The following is a 25,608-nucleotide window of genomic DNA, read 5'->3' as shown; positions in this document are numbered from 1 at the left end:
CAAACTCCCAATGTCAAGTGATCTGCCTGCCTTGGCCTCCCAAAATGCTTGGATTACAGGCGTGAGCCACCACGCCCGACCACAGTGCAGCATTTATAATAACAACAATATGGCCAGGCACAGGGGCTCACATCTGTAATCCCAGCACTTTGGGAAGCCAAGGTGGGTGGATCACCTGAAGTCAGGAGTTCAAGACCAGCCTGGCCGATATGGTGAAACCCTGTCTCTACTAAAAATACAAAAATTAGCTGGATGTGGTGGCATGTGCCTGCAGTCCCAGCTACTCAGGAGGCTGAGGCAGGAGAATCCCTTCAACCCAGGAGGCAGAGGCTGCAGTGAGCCAAGATCATGCCACCGCACTCCAGCCTGGGTGACAGAGTGCGACTCCCTCTCAAAAAAAAAAAATTAATCATATTAATAATATACAAATAATAAAAATATAATATATATTAATATATAATATATAATAAAATATATTTATATGACATAAATATATATTTAAATATATGTTATATAAATATATTTAAATATATATAAATATATTTAAATATATATTTAATATAAATATATTTAAATATATATTTAATATAAATATATTTAAATATATATTTATATAATATAAATATATATTTATATAATATATATTATATACTTATATAATATATAAGTATATATTAATATATATAATATATACTTATATAATATATAAATATATATTTATATAGTATATAAATATATAAATATATATTTATATGTTATATACTATATAAATATATATTATAAATATATATAAATATATACTTATATAATATATATAACTATTATATATATAACTATATTATATATATAATATAGTTATATATATATAACTATATAATATATATAACTATTATATATAAAACTATATAATATATATAACTATTATATACTAGTTATATATAACTATATAATATATATAACTATTATATACTAGTTATATATAACTATATAATATATATAACTAGTATATACTAGTTATATTAACTATATAATATATATAACTAGTATATAATAGTTATATATACTATATAATATATATAACTAGTATATAATAGTTATATAATATATTATATATAACTATATATGTCATATATAACTATATATAATAGTTATATATAACTATATATAATAGTTATATATAACTATATAATATATAACTATATATAATAGTTATATATAACTATATAATATATAACATAATAGTTATATATAACTATATATAATAGTTATATATCATATAGATATATAGATTTATAAATATATACACATATATTTACATATATAATATATGTAATATATATTATATATTATATATATATGTAAAATATCCCAATCACTGCTAGTAAGCAAAGGCAAAGTTATCTGGCCAGCTTTAAAATCTCTGAACTCCCTTAAACTGGGCAGTCATTGATTTTGTGTATTCTGTGTGTATTTTTCTGGGGACAGAGCCCAGTTCCCTTCTACCTACCTTTTCACCAAGTGGTTCTTCACTGTCATTCTCTGCACAGGCTCCTCTTCTGGGCTTTCCCATTTCCCACCTCCTTCTCCCCTTGGTTAACAAAAGCTATTGTCCTTTGAGACCCATCTGAACACCATAGTTTCTGCATACAGTGTTGGACAAGATGATTTTGGTTGCTAGTGACAGAATCTCAACTCAAACTAGCTCAGGCAGAAAAGAGGGGTTAGGCCAGGCATGGTGGCTTATGACTGTAATCCCAGCACTTTGGGAGGACAAGTTGGGCAGATCACCTGAGGTCAGGAGTTTGAGACCAGCCTGGCCAACATAGTGAAACCCCATCTCTACTGAAAATACTAAAATTAGCTGGTGTGGTTGTACTTGCCTGTAATCCCAGCTACTCAGGAGGCTGGGGCAGGAGAATCGTTTGAACATGGGAGGTGGAGGTTACAGTGAGCCAAGATCATGCCACTGTACTCCAGCCTGGGTAACAGAGTGAGACTCCATTTCAAAAAAAAAAAAAAAAAAAAAAAGGGTTATTGTGTCACAAAGTTTTGGAAGGACAGGATGCAACTGGGCTCCTTGTGGGTTATCTATAAGCAGCAACTCAGCCTCCTCTCTCCATTTCTCATCCCCGAGACCCTGGCTTGATGGCTCATTTTAAACCTTGCAGAGGCCAGGCGCGGTGGCTCACACCTGTAATCCCAGCACTTTGGGAGGCCGAGGCGGGAAGATCACGAGGTCAGGAGTTTGAGACCAGTCTGGCCAACAGAGTGAAACCCTGTCTCTACTAAAAATACACAAAAAATTAGCCTGGTGTGGTGGTGTGCACCTGTAATCCCAGCTCCTCAGGAGGCTGAGGCAGGAGAATCACGTGAACCCGGGAGGCAGAGGTTGCAGTGAGCCAAGATTGTGCCACTGCACTCCAGTCTGGGTGACAGAATGAGACTCCATCTCAAAAAAAAAAAAAAAACAAACCAAAAACCAAAAAACAAAACAAAAAAACCTTGCAGAGAAAAATGACAGCGGCATGCAGAGAAGAGGGTCATCTTCAGATTTTGGAGTCCAGACTCAGCCTAAAGCTCATTTTGGGGTTCCTGAGAATCCACAGGCTCATAATACCCTATTTGATTAAGCTACCATGAGAAGGCTTCTGTTACACATGGACCTGACAAAATGAAATGAGGTCCTGGAATGTAATTGTAAAAGGAAAAGTACAACTCCTCCTCAGATGATCTTTGATGCTATCACTGATTGGAGCAGGAAGACATGGGAAGCCACTGGGATGGATTAAACAATTCAGAAAACTCACTGAGAGTCTTCTGAGTGTAGAGCAGGATTCTAGGTCTGTGAGCCTCGCCGATGCTTTTGGTGCCTTACATCACATCCCCACCTCTGTTTTCACCCAGGCCCCTGTCACCTTTAATCGTGACCTTGAGAATGCATCCTTTAAAGGCCCTTTTCTCCTCTCCTGCTTTACTCTCTGTATTCCTTAATTTCTGCTTCCTAGGATTGCATTCCAACTAAACTACATGTTCCCAGACCTTGTCTAAATTCTGCTTTAAGAAAAACTCAAACCAATATAGAGATATATATATGTAAAATATGGTATTTGCCCATAGGGGACTTATAAGTTTAGTTGGAGTATTTGAACAAATATTATTGGAAAGCAATAAAATGAAAAAGCAGGTTTCAATTAAATAACACGAGTGGTACAGATTCCAGTCCATATAGTTACTGTAGATTTTATTAAATTTTAGTAATAATTCTTCCAGTTCTGATAACTCTAACCAGGAAGATCTAGTTCTTCCAGAATTATTATTTCATTTGATATTTCATTAATCTTGTATCTCATGGAAGCACTCTGTTCTCAGCTAAGTATGAAGAGGTGGGATTGGGTACACTTTGTACCATATCCTTAGTGATCTGTAATTATATCCTGTCATTCAAATGCTATTCTATTCAACTTTAAAGAACTTTTAAACATCCTTAACATTTTACTTTTTCTTTTTAAACAGAACACTTAGGTCTTCACAAAATCATCCTGGAACATGTCATGAGAGTAAACAAAGTTATTTTGTACTTGGGGCCAATTATTTTAAAGAAAAAATAAAGGAATTTAATTTTTGTTTTAAAGTAACAAATACATTTTTAATTGATCTAAGATAAAAACTATTTGGAGAAGATTAGTGATCATTTTAGCCCTTAATCTGTTAGAACTGTATCCTGAACAGCCTTGAGAAACTGGGTTTACTGTTTATATTCACTATTTCACATCATCCACAGTATAAGGGAAAAAAAGGCATTGTATCAGTTTAGGTTAAATGCATGGCTGGCAACCAAATCCAATCTCTTATATTCTGTATTTTTTTATTTAGCTCTTCTACTTTGTTGATATCAGCTTTCACAGCATCTTCCTTGGCAGTGTCTTTCAGCTCATTCCAGCATCCTGCTTTGCCTTGCCTTTGAGGTCTAACATCCTGGGCCATTCTGTATTTAAGTCATGCACAGTCGCTTGTTTGCAGTGGCTGTAGATGAACATCCTCTCATCATCTGCTGGCTTGGTCTCAAGGTGCTTAATATCCTTGGCAGCTTTCTCAAACAGCCTGAGACATACTGGCAGTTGTTGCAAGGATTCCTGGGAGCCCACTGAGAAGGTACAGAGCAGGAAGCTATTGGAACTTAATTTTTCAATTGCAAAACTAATATAGCAATATTAAGAACATTTTTGAGTAAATAGAAACATACTATTAAGACTTATTTTAACTTTGTGATTGTTATGGTTGGCCATTTTATAGATATATTTGTTATGCATTGTAGCATTGGTAAAATTTTGTATCCAGTCCTATTTCAAGAAAATTTTGGAGTGTTAGGAAGTCATCCTGAAAGATTTGCTAGTTCCATGAAGTATTCCAGGATTATATACCAGCCAACTGGTGCTATGGTTTGAATATGTAAACCTCCAAAATTCAAGTGTCGTTCATACTAAGAGGTAGGGCCTTTAAGAGATGATTAGGAGATGTAGGCTCCTTCTTCATTAATGGGATTAAGACCCCTATAAAAGAGGCTTCACGGCTGGGCGCGGTGGCTCACACCTGTAATCCTAGCTCCTAGCACTTTGGGAGGCTGAGGTGGGTGGATCGCCTGACGTCAGGAGTTCGAGACCAGCCTGGCCAACATGGCAAAACCCCATCTCTACTAAAAATACAAAAAATTAGCTGGACATGGTGGCAGGCACCTGTAATCCCAGCAATTTGGGAGGCTGAGGCAGCAGAATCGCTTGAACCCAGTAGGCGGAGGTTGCAGTGAGCCGAGATCGCACCACTGTACTCCAGCCTGGGCAACAAGAGCAAAACTCCATCTCAAAGAAGAAGAAGAAAAAAAAAGAGGCTTCACACAGCATGCAGCTTGTCCTTCAGCCTTCTGCCATGTCAGAATGCAGCAGGAAGGCTCTCACCAAACCAAATGCTGCTCCCTCGGTCTTGGACTTTCCAGCTTCCAGAATTGTGAGAAATAAACTTCTGTTCCTTATAAATTACCTAGTCTCAAGTACTCTGTTATAGCAGCACAAAATAAACTAAGACAGTTGGCCTTCACCATCCACTATGCAGAAATATAAAGGAGGCTGTTTTCCCAATTCCCTTTCTCTACTAGGCCCATTTAAACCAGGAATTCTGGTTGCCATATTCATGAAAGAAGGCACTAGAGAATTCCTTAAAATATCAAGCTCTCTTAATGTATCTTATGGATTTTTCACCTCTAATTATTGAAGAGTAATATGTATTACGAAGGCAGAGCATTGTTTGTATTTGCATTTCAGAGTTGGGGCAAGACATTTCTTTACTTCTATATTTTGGTTTATACTTTCTTCCAAGTCCTATGATAATAAGAATTTATCTTGAGAGACAATGATGATGTGTCTTTTATTTTGCTATGCTTTCAATGGTAAAACCTTATAGTATAAATACTCCTATTTTTCAATTCTAGGAATTTTCCTTGTATTACTTCTTTGACAATTTATTTGCTTTCATTTTCTCTGTTCTTTCTTTCTGGGCCTCCTAGTTTTAGCATGTTAATCCTCCTGGATTAATAATATATTATAAATACACATATGTGAATATAATAGATACACATATATGTGTATTATATGTGTATATATGATATGATCTATCTCCTTTTATTGATCTGTTTTTTTGTTCTACTTTTGGTAAGATTTCCTCAAATTTGTCTTTCAACTTCATAACTTTTTATTGCTAACATCCTATTTTTAAATTTCTAACAACTCTTGCTTGGTATCTGAATTTTTTCTACAGCATCATTCTCTTGTTTCATAGATGTATCCTTCATCTCTCTAAGGCTATTAATAAGATTATTTTGAAGCTTATTTTCTTTTCATTATTCCTAAGTTGATATTTTCTGCATCACATTTTCATGACTTTATTTTTAAAATTCCTCCTTTTAAGTCGGAACATTCTCCCAACTTTAAATCTAGTAAGAGTCTTCAAAATTTTAAGGAAAAATCCCTAGAGTTTAATCTAATTAGCTCTGATTGGCTCAACTTGGGTCATTTGCTCATTCTTGAACCAGGCACTGTGTAGGGAGACCACAGTGTTCCAGTTGGTTGAGAGTGGATCAACATTCCTCCCCTAGAACTAGATAGAAAGTCAGCTCCATCAGAATTTGTGAGTGGGGGAAGAGTGGGCCTTCAGAGAAAAATAGGCGGCTGTTACTAGGAAAAGAGCAAAGGGATATTGGATGGCCAGAAAAGAACATACATGCTTAATATAGCACCTTGTCCAGGGGTTTTCTCTGCAGGAACCTGGCCTAGCAGTTGAAAAGGCAATGTCTGAATTCCTGTAGTGACCAGTTACTCACAATTTTAAGGAAATTCAGTCTATCCCCAGATAACACCATCTTATAGGAAAGTCTTGTATTATGCCAATGTCTAGCTTTCTTTGGCTGTCACCTGTGACCCTAGTTTTGCTCTTGGGTATACCCCTGAGATATGTGAAGGCCATTCTCAAGTTCTCAGGTCCTTTCTTTTCAGACTCAATACCTGTTGCTATGTCTTTTCCTAATCTGAAAACATTTTTAGTCCTTTCTCTATTTAAGTTTAGGCATTTTGGTTTAGCATGAGCGATCCAGATCACAGAGTACCAAAATGCTTTATACTTTCAAAATTGATTCATACTAAGCTGTTTAAGTTTCTGTATATAATCTAAGAATATGTATAGAGTTCATTTGTTTACTCAAGTAGTATGTATTGAGCCTCTACTACAATAATTCTTAAACCTTTGTTGCACATTAGAATAATCACAGAAACAAAAAACCAAACACCTCATGTTCTCACTCATAGGTGGGACTTGAACAATGAGAACACCTGGACACAGGAAGGGGAACATCACACTCTGGGGACCGTTGTGGGGTGGGGGGAGGGGGGAGGGATAGCATTAGGAGATATACCTAATGCTAAATGACGAGTTAATGGGTGCAGCACACCAACATGGCACATGTATACATATGTAACAAACTGCACGTTGTGCACATGTATCCTAAAACTTAAAGTATTAATAATAATAATAATAAATATTTTTTACAAAAGAAAAAAAAAGAATAATCACAAAAACTTAAAAATCCTGATGCCTGGCCTACACCCCAAACCAAAATTGGACTCTCTAGGATAGGGAGGGCATAGGAACTCAGACACCAGTATTTTTTTTTTTTTTTGAGACAGAGTCTCTCCCAGTAGCTGGGACTACAGGTGCCCGCCACCACGCCCGGCTAATTTTTTGTATTTTTAGTAGAGATGGGGTTTCACCGTGGTCTCAATATCCTGACCTCCTGATCCGCCTGCCTCGGCCTCCCAAAATGCTGGGATTACAGGCGTGAGCCACCACGCCCAGCCAGGCACCAGTATTTTAAGCTCCCCAGGTGAGGCTAATGTATAGCTGAAGTGGAAAACCTCTGCTCTACTAAGCAGTAGGCCTCCTTCAAAATACAATGTCAATGGGTATAGGTTTCCTTAAGGTAGGTTTTTCAGAAAATGAATTTGAGGCATGTCTCCATCGTTTGCCTCTGTCTGACCTTGGGCAACTTCTGTATAGGATTATTCATCAAGTCACATCAGAGAAAGCAACCTGGGGCAAGCCAGCTATTTAGCCACGGGTAATTATCAAGGTTTCTGAGAAAAAGTACTTGTATTAATATTCAGTTAAAAACTTGCTTTTATATACTTTTCTCAGTTTGGTTGATAATTCCTGGAGGATGATGGTATCTGAATTTATTAAACTGACCTCATGCAGAATCAAGAGTAGCATTATGTTCTGGTGGGAACTTAAGAGCTTCTTGAAATTATTTTCAACCAAAAAAATGTAGTCCTGTCTTTTATGACTATGAATTAGAGGCCATCTGTGAAGCTGCTGAGTTTTATAGAAAAGCCTGCATTTAGACTGACATTTATCTTGTAATGTGGCAGTAAAAAATTCTGAAACATTTACAGAACAAAGGTTAAGGCCAAACTTTATCAGCATAATGTTTATAGAGACTAAATCTGCACAAAAAAGGGGCAGATTTATTATTTGTGTTTAACTACAGTGTCTATTGTGTGTTTAAAAGTCCATATTAAATGAAGTAGATTCACTGAAGTAGGAAGGGAGACAAGTTGAGAATCAGGAAAGGAGAAAGTCTAGTGAACTTCTTTAAGAGCCACTTTTGAACTGTCTTCTGGCACTTGCTGACTTTGAATCATTTTTCCCAATTTTTATTGTGAATATTTTCAAACATATAGAAAAGCTTAATAATATGATGACAACTGTATATTCTTACATATTAGTCAGGGTTCTCCAGAGAAACAGAACCAATAGGATTGATTGATTTGAATTGGCTCATGCAATTATGGAGTCTGACAAGTCCTGAGTTCTTCAGGGTGAAATCAGCAAGCCAGACACCCAGGAGAGCCAATGGTTCAGTTCCAATCTGAGTCCAAAGACCTGAGAACCAGTAGAGTCAACAGTGTAGCTTCTGTCTAAAGGCCAGCAGGCTCAAGAGCCAGGAAGTACAGATGTTTCAGTTTGAGTCAAAAGGGAGAAAAATAAGCCAATGTCCCAGGTCAAAGGCAGTCAGGCAGGAAGAATTCTGTTACTTGGGTGAGGGTCAGCCTTTTAATTCTATTCAGGCTTTCAACTGATTTGATGAGGCCCATTCACATTAGGAAGGACAATTTTCTTTACTCAGGCTATTGATTTAAATGTTAATTTCATCAAAAAACATCATCACAAGGCTGGGAGCAGTGGCTCACACCTGTAATCCTTGTACTTTGGGAGGCTGCAGTGGGAAGATGGCTTGAGCCTAGAAGTTTGAGGCCATAGTGAGCTATGATCACACCATAGCATTCCAACCTGGGCAACAGAGCAAGACCCTGTCCCTGAAACAAAAATAAAAACAAAAACAATGAAACCCAAATGAAACAAACAAAAAACACCTTCACAGAAACACCCAGAATAATGTTTAAGTATCTGGGCACCCAGTCAAGTTGACTCATAAAATTAACCATCACATCTTGTATTAGCTTTCTATTGCTGTACAATAATATTACCACACATTTAGCAGCTTAAAACAACATATATTTATTATCTCACAATTTCTGTGGCTCAAGATGCTGGCTATGGTTTAGCTGGATCCTGTTCTTAAGGTTTCACAAGACTGTACAAGATGCCAGCCAGGGCTGTGGTCTCATCAGATGCTTGACTGGGGAAAAAATAACTTCTAAGCTCACTCACATTATAGGCATAATTCAGGTCTTTGCATCTATAAGATTGAGGTCTTCTGTTTCTTGCTGGCTGTCAGCTGGAAGCTACCCTCACCCCATAGAGGCCATGTTACTTCCTTGTTGGGATTGCCCAAGATGTTCACTTGCTTCCTCAAAGCTAATAAAGGAAAAAGAGAGAACTTAGGTAATCATGTATATCCTGTCACCTTTGCCATATGTTATTGTCCAGAAGCAAGTCACAGTTCTTGCTCACAAGAAGGGAGAGGGAGAGGTGTCACATAAGAGTATGAACACCAGGAGTCGGAATCATGGGAACCACTGTAAGCCTGTGTACCACAAGTCTCCATTTAGATTCAAGAATTGTTAACATTTTGCACATCTGCTTTGTCTCTCTCTCTTTCTACACACACACTTTTGATGAATACTTGTCGTGATTATTTCTCTAAATACATTCATCTCCTAAGAACAGTACACTTCTATATAATTACAACACAATAATCAAAGTATTTTAAAGAAAATTAACAATATTTTCATTCAATCATTTAATGTTCAGATCATGTTCAAATTTCTTTCATTGTAGGAGCAAACCTCTTATACATTTTAAAAAATCAAGATCCAATCAGGTTTCATGCATTACATTTGGTTATGTCATTTTAGTCTCTTTAGTTTAACTCAGTTTTGTCACTAAATTAAAACAACTGAAGTATATTATACATACAGAAAAGTATAAATATCATTGGAGATCGTAGCCAGCATTATAAGTAAACATCATCATGTACAAAGAAAATCCAAAAGAATCCATAAGCTATTAGAATAAATGAATAGCAAGGCCTCTTGATACAGTCAGTATGCAAAAATCATTTCTATATGCTAGAGACAAAAAATAAAACTTAAACAATTCAATTATAACATCAAAAAGCACCAAATTCTCACAAATAAATATGTCTAAGACCTTCCCTCTATACTGAAAATTATATAATATTGATGACAGAAATTAAAGAAGAGCTAAATTAATGGAGAGATATTAACTCCTGAAAATTAATCTCTAGCTTCAGCCCAGGGTGGAGGCTTACACTTGTAATCCTAGCACTTTGGGAGGCTGAAGTGGGAGGACTGCTTGAGGCCAGGAGTTTCAGACTAGCCTGGTCAACATAATAAGACCCTGCCTCTACAAAAAATAAAAAAGCTTAGCTAGGCAGGGTGATGCATGCCTGTAGTCCTGATCCCAGGAGTTCAAGGCTACAGTGAGCTGTGATCATGCCACTGTACTCCAGCTTGAGTGACAGAGCAAGACCCTGTCTAAAAAAGCAAAAGAAAAAAAATTAATCTCTGGATTCAATGTAATCCCAATCAAAACCCCAGCAAATCCTTGTGTGAAAATTGACAAGTTGATTCTAAAATTTATATGGCACTGCAAATCACGTAGAATAGGCAAGGCAATGTGGAATAAGAACAAATATGGGGGACTTATACAATAAGATTTCAAGATTTGCCATAAAGTTAGAATAATTGAGATAGTGTGGTATTAGCTCCAGGGAAGACAAAAGATCAAGGGAACAAAACAGAGTCCAGAAATAGATCCAAACATATATAGTCACTTAACATATGACAAAAGCACTACTGCAATCCAAAGGAGGAAAATATACCCTTTTCAATAGATGGCCCTGGAGCAATGGGATATTGATATGAGTATCATAATTTGGATGTTTGTCCCCGAAGCCTCATGTTGAAATCTGGTCCCCAGTGTTGGAGGTAGGGCCTAATGGGAGGTGTTTGGGTCATGGGAGAGGATCCCTTATGAATGGCTTCGTGCTGTCATTGAGGTAATGAGTGAGTTCTTGCTTTATTAGTACCCAAGAGAGTTGGTCCTTAAAAAGGGCCTGGCACCTCCACCACCACCTCCTACTCTTTGTTTTCTCTCTCTTGCCCTGAGATCTCCACACATGCTGGCTCTGTTTTACTTTCTGTCATGAATAGAAGCATCCTGAGACTCTCACCAGAAGCAGATGTTGGTGCCATGCTGCTTGTACAGCCTGCAGAACAGTGAGTCAAAGAAACCTCTCTTCTTTATAAACTAAAATATATTGTATTCAGAAAAATACAGCTTAGATTCAAGAATTGTTAACATTTTGCACATCTGCTTTCTCTGTCTCTTTCTACATCTGCCCCCACCCCCACCCCGGCCTCCCCTCCCATACACAGACACACACAGTGTGTTGCTGTAAAGGAATACCCAGCCTCAGGTGTTCCTTTATAGCAACACAAATAGACTAAGACATTGGGGGAAAAAGCGTGACTCCTATCTCAGATCATATACAAAAATTAAGGTGGATCATAGACTTAGATGTGTGAAGTAAAATAACATTTCTGAAAGAAAATTTAGAAGAATATCTTCCTGACTTATGGAGGCAAATAATTCTAAAATGGGAAATAAGAAAACATTAACCTAAAAAAAACTAATAAATTGAAGTTCATTAAAATAATGTCTGTTTAGCATAAGACACATTTAAGACAAAGCCACCGGCTGAGAAGATAGCTTCTGCATTTATATTTGTGAAAGTTCTCAGATATCCAGAATATATATAGAACTCCTACAAATCCATAAAAAAAGACAACCCAAGTGTTTAAAAAAGTGGTAAAAGACTTAACAGGTACTCCACAAGAAAAGCATATTAGGCCATTCTTGCATTGCTATAAAGAAACACCTGAGACTAGGCAATTTATAAAGAAAAGAGGTTTAATCGCCTCACAGTTCTGTAAGCATTCCAGGAAGCATGGTGCCAACATCTGCTAAGCTTCTGGGGAAGCCTCAGGAAGCTTACAGTCATGGCATAAGGCAAAGGGGGCACAGGCATGTCACATAGCAAAAGTAGGAATGAGAGAGAGAGTATGCTTGTGTGTTGGGGGTGTCACATACTTTTAAATAACCAGATCTCACAAGAACTGAGTATCGCAAAGACAGTACCAAGCCATGAGGGATCCATCCCCATGACCCAAAAATCTCCCACCAGGCCCCACCTACAGCATTGGGGATTACAATTCAACATGAGATTTGGGTAGGGACAAATATACAAACTATGTTGAAAAGATATCCAAATGGCTAATAAGCATATGAAAAGGTATTCAATATCATTAGTCATAAGAGAAATACAAATTAAAACCACAATGAAATATACACCTATCAAAATGGCTAAAATTAGAAATGAGAAATTCAAGAGTTGATGAGGTTACAAAAATATTGAAACTCTCATATATTACTGGTAGGAGTAAAGTTGGTTTAATCACTTTGGAAAACTGGTACTATCTACTGAAGCTAAATATATGCCTACCCAGAGGCTCAGCAAGTCCATTTTCAGGTTAATAACCAAAGAGAAATGAGTGGCTATATCTATCAAAACACATGTACAAGAATTATTCATAGTTCAAAACTGGAAAAAACCCCAAATATCCATCAACAGAAGAATAAACATAATGTGCTATATTTCATACAATGGACTAATACATGACTATTTTTTAATTTATTTTTTTGAGACAGAGTCTTGTTCTATTGTCCAGGCTGGAGTGCAGTGGCATGGTAACTCAGCTTACTGAAACTCTGCCTCCCAGGCTCAAGCAATCCTCCTGTCTCAGCCTCCTGAGTAGCTAGGACTACAGGCACTCGCCACCACACCCGGCCAATTTTTGTATTTTTAGTAGAGACAGAGTTTCACTATGTTGGTCAGGCTGGTCTCGAACTCCTGACATCAGGTGATCTGCCCACCTCGGCCTCCCAAAGTGCTGGGATTACAGGTGTGAGCCACTGTGCCCGGCCGACAATTAAAAAAACACACGAACCATTGATACATGCAACATAAGAATGAATCTCATAGGCATTATGCTGAGCCAAAAAGGTCAGACATGAGCAAATCAGACATGGAAGTCTGATGAAGTTCAGCACAGAAAAAACTAATCAAATATGATAGAAGTCAGAAAAGTGGTATATATATATATATATGGAGTGGGGGTTGATATAGACTGGGATGGAGTATCATGGAACCTTCTGGGGTGCTGAAGATGTTTTATATCTTGATCTGGGTAGTGGTTGCAGGGTGCATATAAATGTTCAATATCATCTAACTGTACTTTTTAAGATTATTATACTTTATGCATGTCACTGTATGTGTTACACCACACCACAATAAAAAAAGTTTAAAAAGGAAGAAAAGTTTCACAAATCCCATTTACAACTCTACGAATTTTCACAAATTGAACAGCCCATTTCCTTCTTATCACTATCCCTCTAAGTGAAACCACTATCCTGGCTTCTAACACCATAGATTAATTTCTTCTGTTTATGAACTTTATGTAAATGCAACTCAAGAGTATTGTTTGTTTCTTTTACTCAACCTCATATTTGTAAAATTATTCTGTTATTTGTAATTTAAGCATTCCATTGTATGACTGCTATTATTCCACTGTTGGTAGGCATTTGGATCATTTCAAGTTTATGACCTTAACATTTGTAAGGGTCCAGGCTAGCTGTCTTTTTTTCTTTTTATCTTTTTTTTTTTTGAGACAGAGTCTCTTGTTGCCCAGGCTGGAGTTGCAATGGTGCAATCTTGGCTCACCGCAACCTCTGCCTCCTGGGTTCAAGTGATTCTCCTGCCTCAGCCTCCTGAGTAGCTGGATATTACAGGCACATGCTACCAAACCTGGTTTATTTTGTATTTTTAGTAGAGACGGGGTTTCTCCACGTTGGTCAGGCTGGTCTCGAACTCCCGACCTCAGGTAATCAACCCGCCTTGGCCTGCCAAAGTGCTGGGATTATAGGTGTGAGCCACCGCACAGGCTAGCTTTCTTTAAAAAAAAAAAAAAAAAAAAAAAAAAGTCTAACATTCTGGGTTTGTGATGGTACTATTTGACTTCCTCCTTTATGTCCGTGACTTTCCTATAAATTGAAATTTGAGTTCAGAGGCTTAATTCAGATTAAACTTTTTGGCAAAAAGACTACATAAGTAGTGCTGTGTGCTTCATTTTGCCAAATTTCCCTTCACAGGGGTTATACCTGAGAATGATGTCAAGCTTTGAGTTTTATGGTGCAGTTCTAATTGGCATTTATTTAATTTTAGTGATGTTAAGCAGCCTTTCATATGCTTAAGAGCCATTTCTGTTTAAGGGCTATTTTGTGACCTTCATATCATTTGCTCATTTGTTCTATCAGCTTTTGCTCTTTTTCTTCTCTATTTTTCAACTTTTAATATATTATGGAGACTGAAACTTCTAAAAAAAATGTACTTGCTTGTGTAAACCTCAACAATTGTGTTTTCTCTTAGCATTCTCTATGAATTATTCTGGGTTTATAAGAAAAAATGATGACTTTCCCAGGTCCTTTTTTACTGAAAAGCAGGAATATGTGAGATGTTGTCCTTCACTTTCATCCCCAAATATAGATTACCTTGACAGGTATAATATATATGCTTTATGGTCTAAGCATGTGTTGCCCTGACCTTTACATATCTATAGTCCTTGGCCAGCTCCATCTCACATTGGCTGCCAGTTCTGGGGTTCACATTCTTCAAGCATGTGCTCCTCCTCCTCAGAGAGCCTTGCTCCATCTCTCCATATTCATGGATGTCCAAAGAAAACAGTCCATTTTCTGTTGCTTATAACAGAATACCTGAAAACTGTGTAGTTTACAAAGTAAAGGCATTTATTTCTTACAGTTATGGAGGCTGAGAGTCCAAGGTTGAGGAGCCTCATCTGGTGAGAGCCTTCTTGCTGGTGGGGACTCTCTGCAGAGTCCCTGAGGAGGCACAGAACATCACATGGCAAGGGGGCTGAGCATGCTAGCTCAGGTCTGTTTTCCTCTTCTTATGAAGCCATCTATTAGTTTATTAACCCACTAATCTATTAATTCATTAATTCATGAGTAGATTAATCCATTGGTATATATATGAATATATATACATGAAAGAGACCCCAACTGACTCCCAGCAGGGTCCCTGGGCCATGGGGCCTTCACATTCAGGTTTTGGTTTGTGTGTGTATCTTGACACTCAACACCCTGTCCCGCCCAATCACATGAGGTGATTCTAGTGTTTGTTCCTTGCAACTAGTGATTTTAATGAACATTCCAAGGGGGATCCAGAATTGAAACCCAAGCCTTCTCTCTCTGAGGCCAGTGCTCTTTCCACCATTTCAGGGCAAGGGACATTGTCTTTGTGCAGATTTTGATGGCGGTCCACGTGGAAAAAAGGGCACATATTACATGTATTTTATGACAATGAAAAACATGTAATTGTAAATGTGAGTGGGCAGAGACAGCCAGCAAGGGAAACCAAATCCCCTCTCAATTCAATGGAGACCAGTAGGAGGGTCTCAAGAAACTGAAAAGAGGCCCTGATTACAGTGCCTGTGTGTACAAGGCATCCGCCTTCTCTGCTCTCTCTCTACCCAAATCCAGGGGAGTCTCAGCTGCCCCCTCCCACCACCTCCACCTGCCAGTGCTTGCCCGCGGGGCTACAGAGGAAGACAGCAGCCACGCCTGCATATGGGCTTCTGCACTGCTAGCCTCAAGGCTGCCAGAGTGCAAAGAATGCCAGGATAATGGCTTTATCCACGTGTGGCCTTTTGACACATAAGCTAATGACTATATTCCAGGTACAAATAGTTCTTTCCCACGAGCTGTTTCTGCAGGTCTCCAAACAGACAATACCCGGTTCCACTTAACAGAGTGACTCAAGGACGGATCTGAGGGCTGGGTCTTGTGAACGTGGGCTGTTGTCCTGCCCTCTCCCAGCTCTAACATTGTGCTGAAAAGTTAAAATATAAAACGCCAAAGCTCCCCAATCCCATCCCACGCCCCTGCCTGCGCAGCCTTTCATGCATTGAATGGGCAGCTTCATGATGCTGCTGCGACAATAGCGACAATAGCGGGGGGCAGAGGAGTTTGCTCACCCTCTTGCTTCTCTGAAAAGATGCCTCTGCCTGACAGTTACCTACCCTGGGGGTCGCCTTTTGAAACCGACTGAAAGGAGCTTATCTTATAATCAACATTTCCCAGAAATCACTCACAAGCCACAGGCTATGAAAAGAAACAGATTTTGAGAAACTGCATTCAATGGACATCATTGTTCAAAGTTTGCAGAGCTGAAGGCCGGCTGTTGGAATATTTTCAGATTTGATGTTACAGAAGGATGCTTTTTAAAGCTGCAAATACCTGCAAGCACTGATAAAAAAGCAAGAGTGGGATGTCCTATTTGAGCTGGAATTTCAGGAGCATAGGGAAGATAATCTTCAAAGTTCGAGTTCACTTTTCATTTTTGATCTAAGCTTGAAAAATCACTGAACTATGGGGAAGGAGGTGACAATTAAGACCCAACCACAAATCAACAACCTGTGGAATGTGGTTGTCATTTTGCTTAGACTGAACCACAAACTCTTAAGCATACTGATAGATCAACAAATGTGACTTCAGTACTTAAAGAGAATGTTGCCTTTTTCCCAAGACACTTTCTGATGTGAAAATGGAATAACTCCAAGGAGGCATATAGCACAATTGCATTTGGTCACTTTGATTGCTGTGATGGTTAGTTTTCTCTGCTGACTTGGCCAGGCTTTAGTAGTCAGTGATGTAAACAATCATGAATCTAGGTGTTGCTATGAAAGTATTTTGTAGATATAGTTAACACCTATGTAGGTATGGAAAGGGATGATACCTTTTCCTAACCATTATAAGGGTCATGGTTGACATTTCTGTAGTAAAAGCCAAGTTAACAAGAGAAAAGCATAACAAACATATTGAATCCAAGTTTTATGCAACACAGGAGCCTTCAGAATGAAGACTGAAAGACCCCAGAAAAACTGTCTATTTTTATGCTTAGATTCGATGAAGAATGGGTGGCCATGTTGAACTGTGATTGAACAAAAGGGTGTGACTTAATGGCACCAGAGAGGGGGCAACCCAGCAAGATTCGTCTGTGCAGATTCTTCTTGGCCCCTCTGCAGCACTCATTCCTCCAGGGTACAGGGCAGGACCTTTCCTAGAATGGGAGGCTTATGACCTACAATCAAACAAGGTAGGTCGGGCCGGGCGCGGTGGCTCACGCCTGTAATCCTAGCACTTTGGGAGGCCGAGACGGGCGGATCACGAGGTCAGGAGATCGAGACCATCTTGGCTAACACGGTGAAACCCCGTTTCTACTAAAAATACAAAAAATTAGCCGGGCGTGTTGGCGTGCGCCTGTAGTCCCAGCTACTTGGGAGGCTGAGGCAGGAGAATGGCGTGAACTCAGGAGGCGGAGCTTGCAGTGAGCCGAGATCGTGCCACTGCACTCCAACCTGGGAGACACAGCGAGACTCCGTCTCAAAAAAAAAAAAAAAAAAAAAAAAAGTAGGTCAGAGAATTTATGGCCCATTTTTATACAGAAATGGGGGAAGGTTAGAGTAATATGTGTAGTTTTTATGGCTAGCTTTGGGGAAAATAGGTTCTGGTTAAAATAGATCTTTATATATTCTATTGGTTCTATTCTCTCTCTCTCTCTATATATATTCTATTGGTTCTGTTTCTGTGGAAAACTCTGAGCAATATGATTAAGTACCAGAGTAAAAGCGAATTTTTTTTTTTTTTTTTTTGAGACGGAGTTTCGCTTTTGTTGCTCAGGCTAGAGTGCAATGGCGTGATCTCAGCTCACCGCAACCTTCACCTCCCAGGTTCAAGCCATTCTCCTGCCTCAGCCTCCCGAGTAGTTGGGATTACAGGCACGAGCCACCACGCCCAGCCAAAGCTAAAGTTTTTACGCTGGAAATGCAGAACTGTTCAATCTGAATAAGCATGTCTTCTGCTCCTCTCTGAGTTCATATTAAGCAAATTGATAACATTCTTAATTTCAACCAGAATGCCACAAAGTCCTGCAGAGCTGGGAAGTGAGAAAAATGTTTGAGTTGTCACACAGCCCGAGGGTGAGCATGGGAGAACACTGGGTGGTGAAGCCCAGCAGGGAACATTCACCAAAGAAGGCCACATGGTTCATATTTCCCTCTCCCTTACATCCAGGAACAAAGATCTTCCAGCGTTGAGTTTTGAGGACAGAATGTGGAGAAGTCTATGTTACTAATGGCCTGTTAGGCAAGGACAGGCTTCCTAGTCTAGATGGAAAGGATAAATGAGAATAGCATATCCCACAACAGAACACTTTTTACCAAATATAATGACATAGGCAATGAAAATATAGGTAATATAGAACTAAAACCCAAGCCCAATGTGTAATGTAGGAAAAGGGTCTATATGATAAAATTATCTCCACATGCCAGCCAAGCATGGTACTCATTCCTTTTTTTTGAGACAAGGTCTCACTCCATCACCCAGGCTGGAGTGCAGTGGCACAATCTCAGCTCACTGCAGCCTTGACTTCCTGGGCTCAAGTGATCCACCCGCCTCAGCCTCCAGAGTAGCTGGGACCACAGGCGTGGGTGCCATCATGCCTGGCTAAATTTTTTATTTTTATTTTTAGAAATGGGGTCTTGCTATGTTGCCCAGGCTGTTCTTGAACTCCTGGGCTCAAGTGATCCTCCTGCCTTGGCCTCCTAAAGTGCTGGGTTTACAGGTGAAAGCCACTGCACCTGGCTTTCATTGCATTTTTACAAGGGAGATAATGCAACATCTGTCTCTGCTCATAAATGAGTCACTTTCCTAAAATATGGAATTCTTTTCTAAGCTGAACTCTGCTTCTATTTCTCACAACCATTAAAGAATAATTAGCATTAACTCCTTTGAGTCTTCTGGTTTTAAACACCTCAAGGACCCTCATTACAAGCAAGATGCATTTCCAAACCCTCCACCCAAATCTCTTAATTCCAAAACAAAGATCCAAAAAATTGAAAAATGTGGGGAAGCGAGAGTCAAGTTGTAAGCCTGGTATGTCTTTTTCCTTTTATAGGTATGGCAGAGCCTGGCTAGTTGTTCACCAAGCCTGTGTCGCCTTCCTCCTGGTTCAGAGCTAGACTACATTTCCCAGTCTCCTTGCAGTTGGTATGGTTACGTGATGAAGTTTTGGCCAGAAGAATGTGGGTAAAAGTAGTATGTGCAACTTCCCAGCCTGCCCTCCTCGCCAAACCTCCCACATGTGGTCCTCCATGCACTTTCCTCTTTGGCAACAACCTTGGAAATCCCTTCTTGAAGATACAAGCCACAAGATGGAAGGAGCCTGGATCCCTAAGTCACTACCTGGAGGGCTGCCTGTGGATCAGAAACACCTGTGGTAAGCTGGGCATGGTGGCTGCTTGGGAGGCTGAGGTAAGAGGATTGCTTGAGGCCAGGAGTTTGAGACCAGCCTGGGCAACAAAGTAAGACAAAAAGAAAAAACAAAACAAAAAGAAAAAAAACACCCATGTTGGACTTCAGGTGCATAAGAAATAAACTTCCCTTGTGCTAAGTCATTGCAATTTGGGGTTTTATCTGCCAAGGCAGCTAGCGAGTCCTTTACTGACACAGTGGGTGAACAGCATTGCTTTTCACTTTTAAGGTAAGACAGGGAAAGTGAACAAATTTGTTTAATCAATTGGGAATGTAATTTATAGCAATGTGGCTAATATAATGAAATGCCAGATAAATTCCAAATGTAGATGTCACATAGAATTTATCATCATGAATTTGAATATATGGTAGCAGTTAAATATGATATTTCAATCCTAGATTGGTCACAGGATTTTTTCCTCCAGGCACTGTGCTAGCATGTCACGAGACTGTGTGTCTGTGTGTCACATGGTCTGAAATTTTTTATTACAGGAAGAGACTGGAATCTGTAGTAACCTGGGAGGAAAGCAGATAGCAGGATGGCTGGGGAGGAAGCTGAAGATTTCCTTTCTAGGTATTTTGCCCATACTTTGGGCACATGGCCACCAGGTACACAGTAAGTAAGAGATAAGTTAGCATGGTTTTCTATTCAGTTATCATAGAATAAAACCAACACACAAACACATCATTAAAGGAACTAAGTATTGGCCAGGCATGGTGACTCAAGCCTATAATCCCAACACTTTGGGAGGCTGAGGCAGGTGGATCACCTGAGGTCAGGAGTTCGAGACCAGCCTGGCCAACGTAGTGAAACCCCGTCTCTACCAAAAATACAAAAATTAGCTGGGCGTGGTGGCGCGGGCCTGCAGTCTCAGCTACTCGGGAGGCTGAGGCAGGAGAATCACTTGAACCCGGGAGGCAGAGGTTGTAGTGAGCTGAGATCAAGCCACTGTACTCTAGACTGGGTGACAAGAATGAAACTTCGTCTCAACAAACAAACAAAAAACTATGGATTGTTTCCTCCTCAGGATTTTTTTTTAAAAACAAATAGTTCATTTGTAAATTGGTTAAGACTTGAAGCCAATTCTCCTAATGAATCAATGTTATACAGGTTATGAGATTCCAAAGACAATATGCAAAATTACATTTAACCCATATTGCAATATATATATCAATATCTGTCTACCTAATCTCCAACATTTTTGAATTCTAGACATCTTGCAGGAAGACAAAAGTAAATAAGATGTGGTTTCTGCCCTGAAATAGCTGGCCATATGACAGGGTAGATAAAAGTAAACATGGTTAATTGTATTCTCTCCATTCTCCATTTTTTTTCTTGCCAAGAGACCCTCATTTTGTTTGTTGGGGAGCAATATGCCAGACCCAGATGATGAATCAAGGTTGGTTTTAAGCCAGTGCTCCTAAATTCTGATGTGCATAAATTAGAATTAGACTTTCTGGGGGTGAAGCCAGACGTTGAAGAATCCCTCAGTGGTTCTGTGTGCAGCCAGGGTTAAGAACCACTGATGTGAATGAGTCAGTGCCTACAATCCTTGTTCCACATTCTTAGCCTGCCTTGCAGCAAGGAGTGGCCACGTGCCCCAGTTCTAGCCGCTGAAATATAAGGGGAGAGTTTGCTTGGGGAAGGAGGATTTGAGGCAAGTTTTGCTTTCTAGACAAAAAGGAAATATGTGCCTGACACTATATTTCTTCTTCCTACTGTGAACATGGGCCTGCTCTCTGGAGCAGTAGCAGCCATCTTGCAATGCCAAGTTTGGTTTGATTTTTTGAGGGCAAATCAATCAATCAACCAATCAATCAATCAATCAGAGTCAGCAAAATCCCAATTTGTTTTAGTTACTGTAAGTTAGATTTTCTAGCACTCGCAGCTGAAAACATTCCTCATTGATAAAGGAGAGGAGATGAGAATAACAAACAGCTGTAAGGAAAAACAGTATTTAAGGGCTGAAATAGGTAGTGCTGCATGGTTCAGAAGAGGGTGAGAAGGCAGGCTTCATGACAGGTTCAATTTGGGATTTGGGTTGGGCTTTGAGGAACAGGTAGGATTTGCATTGGAGGATGTGAGGAGGGAGGAATTATAGGCAGAGAGAGTGGCATAAAGAAGAGCATGGGAGTGGCAAAGCTGGGGTCTGTCTGGGGATTTGTGAAGAGCCGAGGTAGCTTGTGTACAACATGTAGGGAGTGAAAATGGTAGATGGTAAATCTGGAGAGTTTGGTTAATGCCACTGTAGAGGGCCTTAAAGACCAAAGTGGAGTTTCGCCTTAGCTGGGGGAGCATTAAGGAGGCAAGAAAGGAAGTGATATAATCAGAGATGCTGTTCAGAAAGATTGTCTTGGGCCAGGCACGGTGGCTTACGCCTATAATCCCAGCACTTTGGGAGCCCGAGGCAGGTGGATCACTTGAGGTCAAGTGTTCGAGACCAGTCTGGCCAACATCATGAAACCCCATCTCTACTAAAAATGCAAAAAATTACCCAGGCATGGTGGCAGGCACCTGTAATCCCAGCTACTCGGAAGGCTGAGGCAGGAGAATTGCTTGAACCCAGGAGGTGGAGGTTGCAGTGAGCCAAGATCACGCCATTGCACTCCAGCCTAGGCGACAGAGTGAGACACCATCTCAAAAAAAAAAAAAAAAAAAAAAAATGTCTTTGTGGCCATGTTTATGAGAGACTGTTGGAGACGGAGATCAGAGATTGAGAAACTACCAGTTTAGTTTTCTCCAGCCGTCTAAGTAAGAGACAAAAAGACATGAACTAGATGCAGTTATGAAAGAGAACAGATTGAAAGGCACAGCAAAGGTGGAGTACTTGGTGGAGGTGGGGCCTGGATAAGGTTTGGCTATGTCTCCACCCAAATCTCATCTCAAATTGTAATTCGAATTGTAATCCCCACCTGTCGAGGGATGGACCTGGTGGGAGGTGATTGGATTGTGGAGGTGGTTTCCTCCATGCTGTTCTCATGATAGGGAGCAAGTTCTCACGAGATCTGGTGGTTTTATAAGGGGCTCTTCCCCTTTTGCTCTCTTCTCTCTTGCCTGTGCCATGTAAGACATGCCTGCTTCCTCTTCTGCCATGATTATAAGTTTCCTGAAGCCTTCCAAACCATGCAGAACTGTAAGTCAGTTAAACCTCTTTTCTGGCCAGGCACGGTGGCTCACGCCTGTAATCCCAGCACTTTGGGAGGCCGAGGCAGGTGGATCATGAGGCCAGGAGATCGAGACCATCCTGGCTAACATGGTGAAACCCCGTCTCTACTAAAAATACCAAAAAAATTAGCCTGGCATGGTGGCGGGCACCTGTAGTCCCAGCTACTTGGGAGGCTGAGGCAGGAGAATGGCGTGAACCTGGGAGGCAGAGCTTGCAGTGAGCTGAGATCGCGCCACTGCGCTCCAGCCTGGGTGACAGAGCAACACTCCAACTCAAAACAAACAAACAAAAAACAACAAAAAAACCCTATTTTCCTTATAAGTTACCAAGTCTCAGGCAGTTGTTCATAGCAGTGTGAAAACGGACTAATATAGGCCTAATGACAACTCACCCACCCTTGCTAAGGGCTTGTCCTGGGTTTTAGAATCTGGAGATGAAGTTTCTTCATGGCTTTCCCTCTGCCTGGAATATGTATCTGTTCTTGTCCTGACCCTTAGTCATTGCTTTTCTAGCCTCTTCAAGGCCAGTCTTGAGTCCCACCTTAAAATCAAGAGAAGAATGGATAAACTGGCACATCTGTACAATGGAATATTACCGTTAGAATAAGAGAAAATGGGGACCAGGACTGTAAATCTCTTGAGCAGATAAAGCCAGTTAAGCCTTGGACACAAACTTGACCTTGATAAGCTAAACTTAACTTGGGCTATTTTTTTTTTGTAAATACCTGCATTAAAGCAAAATGAAGTTTAAGTTCAATCAGTAGCCACCAACTGACTTATATAACAAGGGACTTGGGGGGAGGGGAGACCAAATAAGGCAACTACACAGTCATAACCAAGCCATTATTTTCTTTGCCTTGCTTCCAAGTTACAAAAGCCTTTTCCTTGCATTCTCTTGGTAGAGCCCTGAACCACTTTTGGTTTGGAGCTGCCCAATTTGTGAATTGCTGTTTGCTCAAACCCTTTAAAACACTTAATAGGACTTGACTTATCTTTTAACACTACGTAGTAATAAAAAGGAACAAACCACTGATACATGGAACAACTTGGGTGAAACTCAAATCATGCTGCAATAAGCCAGATCAAAAGAGTGCATCCTATATGATTCTATTCATATGAAGTTCAGAAACAGGAAAAACTAATCTATAATGAGAAAAAAAAATAGTGGTTACCTCTGGGGGTTGGGGTTGAGGACTGACTGGAAAGGGGTAAGAGGGAGTTTTCTAGGGTGATAAAGATTGGGTTATAGAAAGGTATATGTCATTATCAAAACCTGTAGGATGTTATCCTTAAGATCTGCATTTCATTATGTAAATTTTACCAAAAAAGTGAACTACAGTTAATAGGCAAGCTGAAGAATGTAGGCATGAAGAATACTGGTATCTGTAACTTTAAAATGCGTCAAAATATAGGATGGATAGATGGATGGCTCCATATGTGATAAAGCAGAGATAGCAGTGTTAATGATAGGATCTAGGTGATAGGTAAATGGGTGCTTACTGTACAATTCCGTCAACCTTTCCGTGTGCTTGAATTAGTCATTATAAAATGTTGAGGGGTATGGCATGGTGGGGGAGGGGGAGGAATCCCTAGTCTAAGTTTTGCCAATTCACATATCAAAAGTAAAGACAACTGGCAGTGAGAAGTCAACCTGTGGACAGTGATGGTCAACTAGAAGCCTCCTAACTCCTTGTCTCTGGCCTTTTGAAGGGGACCATGACTAGGCACTGAAAAAGAGGCAGTCTAATTCAGGATCCCTTTCCCTAATTACTTTAGCTGGTAGGTGCTGAAAAAAATCTCTCTTCCCCCCAGGTTTTCCTGACTTCCAGCACCGTGAAGTCTTTTCCTCTTTGCAGACGAAACTCTGTCCCTTTAGGCTTTGTCTTGTGTTTGTCTTTGTTAGGGCTCCTAGGCAAAGTAGAGACCATCTAATTTATTCTTCTAATTAGATTTCACATTTGATTATCTACTACAAAGCTATTTGAAATATCGCACACCAATGTGTTTTGTCTTTTTTTTTTTTTTTTTAAGAAAAAGTTTCAACAGAAATGTCACTGTATTTACAGAGTAACTTCCTGGTACACATGAGGTCAGCTGGGGAACAGAAAGTACAGGAGCAGATGATTAGAAACGGTCATTAAAGTAATTCCCCCGGGGTAACAGGAACAGCACTTCATGTGGCTTATAGGCCTTCTTTCTTCTGTTTGGCCAGGGGCTTTATTTCCCTTTATCCCTGTGACGGCGGGGGCCTGTAATAATATCTTGGGCCAGGTGCAGTAGCTCATGCCTGTAATTCCAACACTTTGGGAGGCGGAGGCAGGCAGATCACTTGAGGCCAGGAGTTGATCATTTGAGACCAGCAGTTGATCATCTGAGACCAGCCTGGCCAACATGGTGAAACCCTGTCTCCACTAAAAATACAAAAATTGGCCAAGCGTGGTGGCTCAGGCCTGTAACCCCAGCACTTTGGGAGGCCGAGGTGGGTGGATCACTTGAGGTCAGGAGTTTGAGACCAGCTTGGCCAACATGGCAAAAACCTGTCTCTACTAAAAATACAAAAATTAGCTGAGGGTGGTGGTACACACCTGTAATCCCAACTATTAGGGAGGCTGAGGGTGAATTGCTTGAACCCGGGAGGCAGAGGTTGCAGTGGGCCAAGATTGTGCCACTGCACTGCAGCCTGGGTGACACTTGACGACCAGCCTGGGCAACATGGTGAAACCTTGTCTCTACTAAAAATACAAAAATTAGCCTGGCGTGGTGGTGGGGGCCTGTAATCCCAGCTACTTGGGGGCTGAGGCAGGAGAATCGCTTGAACCCTGGAGTCGGAGGTTGCCGTGAGCCAAGATTGCGCCACTGCACGCCAGCCTGGGCGACAGAGGGAGACTGTCAAAAAAAAAAAAAAA

The 25,608-nt window shown here is 40.1% G+C and overlaps 1 long non-coding RNA gene and 1 pseudogene across 1 annotated transcript in view; one reads left to right on the top strand and one right to left on the bottom strand.

Moving 5' to 3' along the window:
- Positions 1–2,034: 2,034 nt before the first annotated feature.
- On the bottom strand, positions 2,035–25,608 carry LOC100611322 (acyl-CoA-binding protein-like; annotated as a pseudogene).
- The window catches only part of LOC129143950 (uncharacterized), a 30,247-nt gene continuing 23,444 nt past the window's right edge, over positions 18,806–25,608 (top strand). Inside the window, exon 1 of the long non-coding RNA XR_008547942.2 lies at positions 18,806–19,501. This is a non-coding gene — a long non-coding RNA (uncharacterized LOC129143950). The remainder of the gene's footprint in view (positions 19,502–25,608) is intronic.

This window comes from Pan troglodytes, chromosome 4 (genome assembly GCF_028858775.2).
Source record: "Pan troglodytes isolate AG18354 chromosome 4, NHGRI_mPanTro3-v2.0_pri, whole genome shotgun sequence".
Classification (NCBI taxonomy): domain Eukaryota; kingdom Metazoa; phylum Chordata; class Mammalia; order Primates; family Hominidae; genus Pan; species Pan troglodytes.
This window is presented reverse-complemented; position numbering and strand designations above follow the sequence as displayed.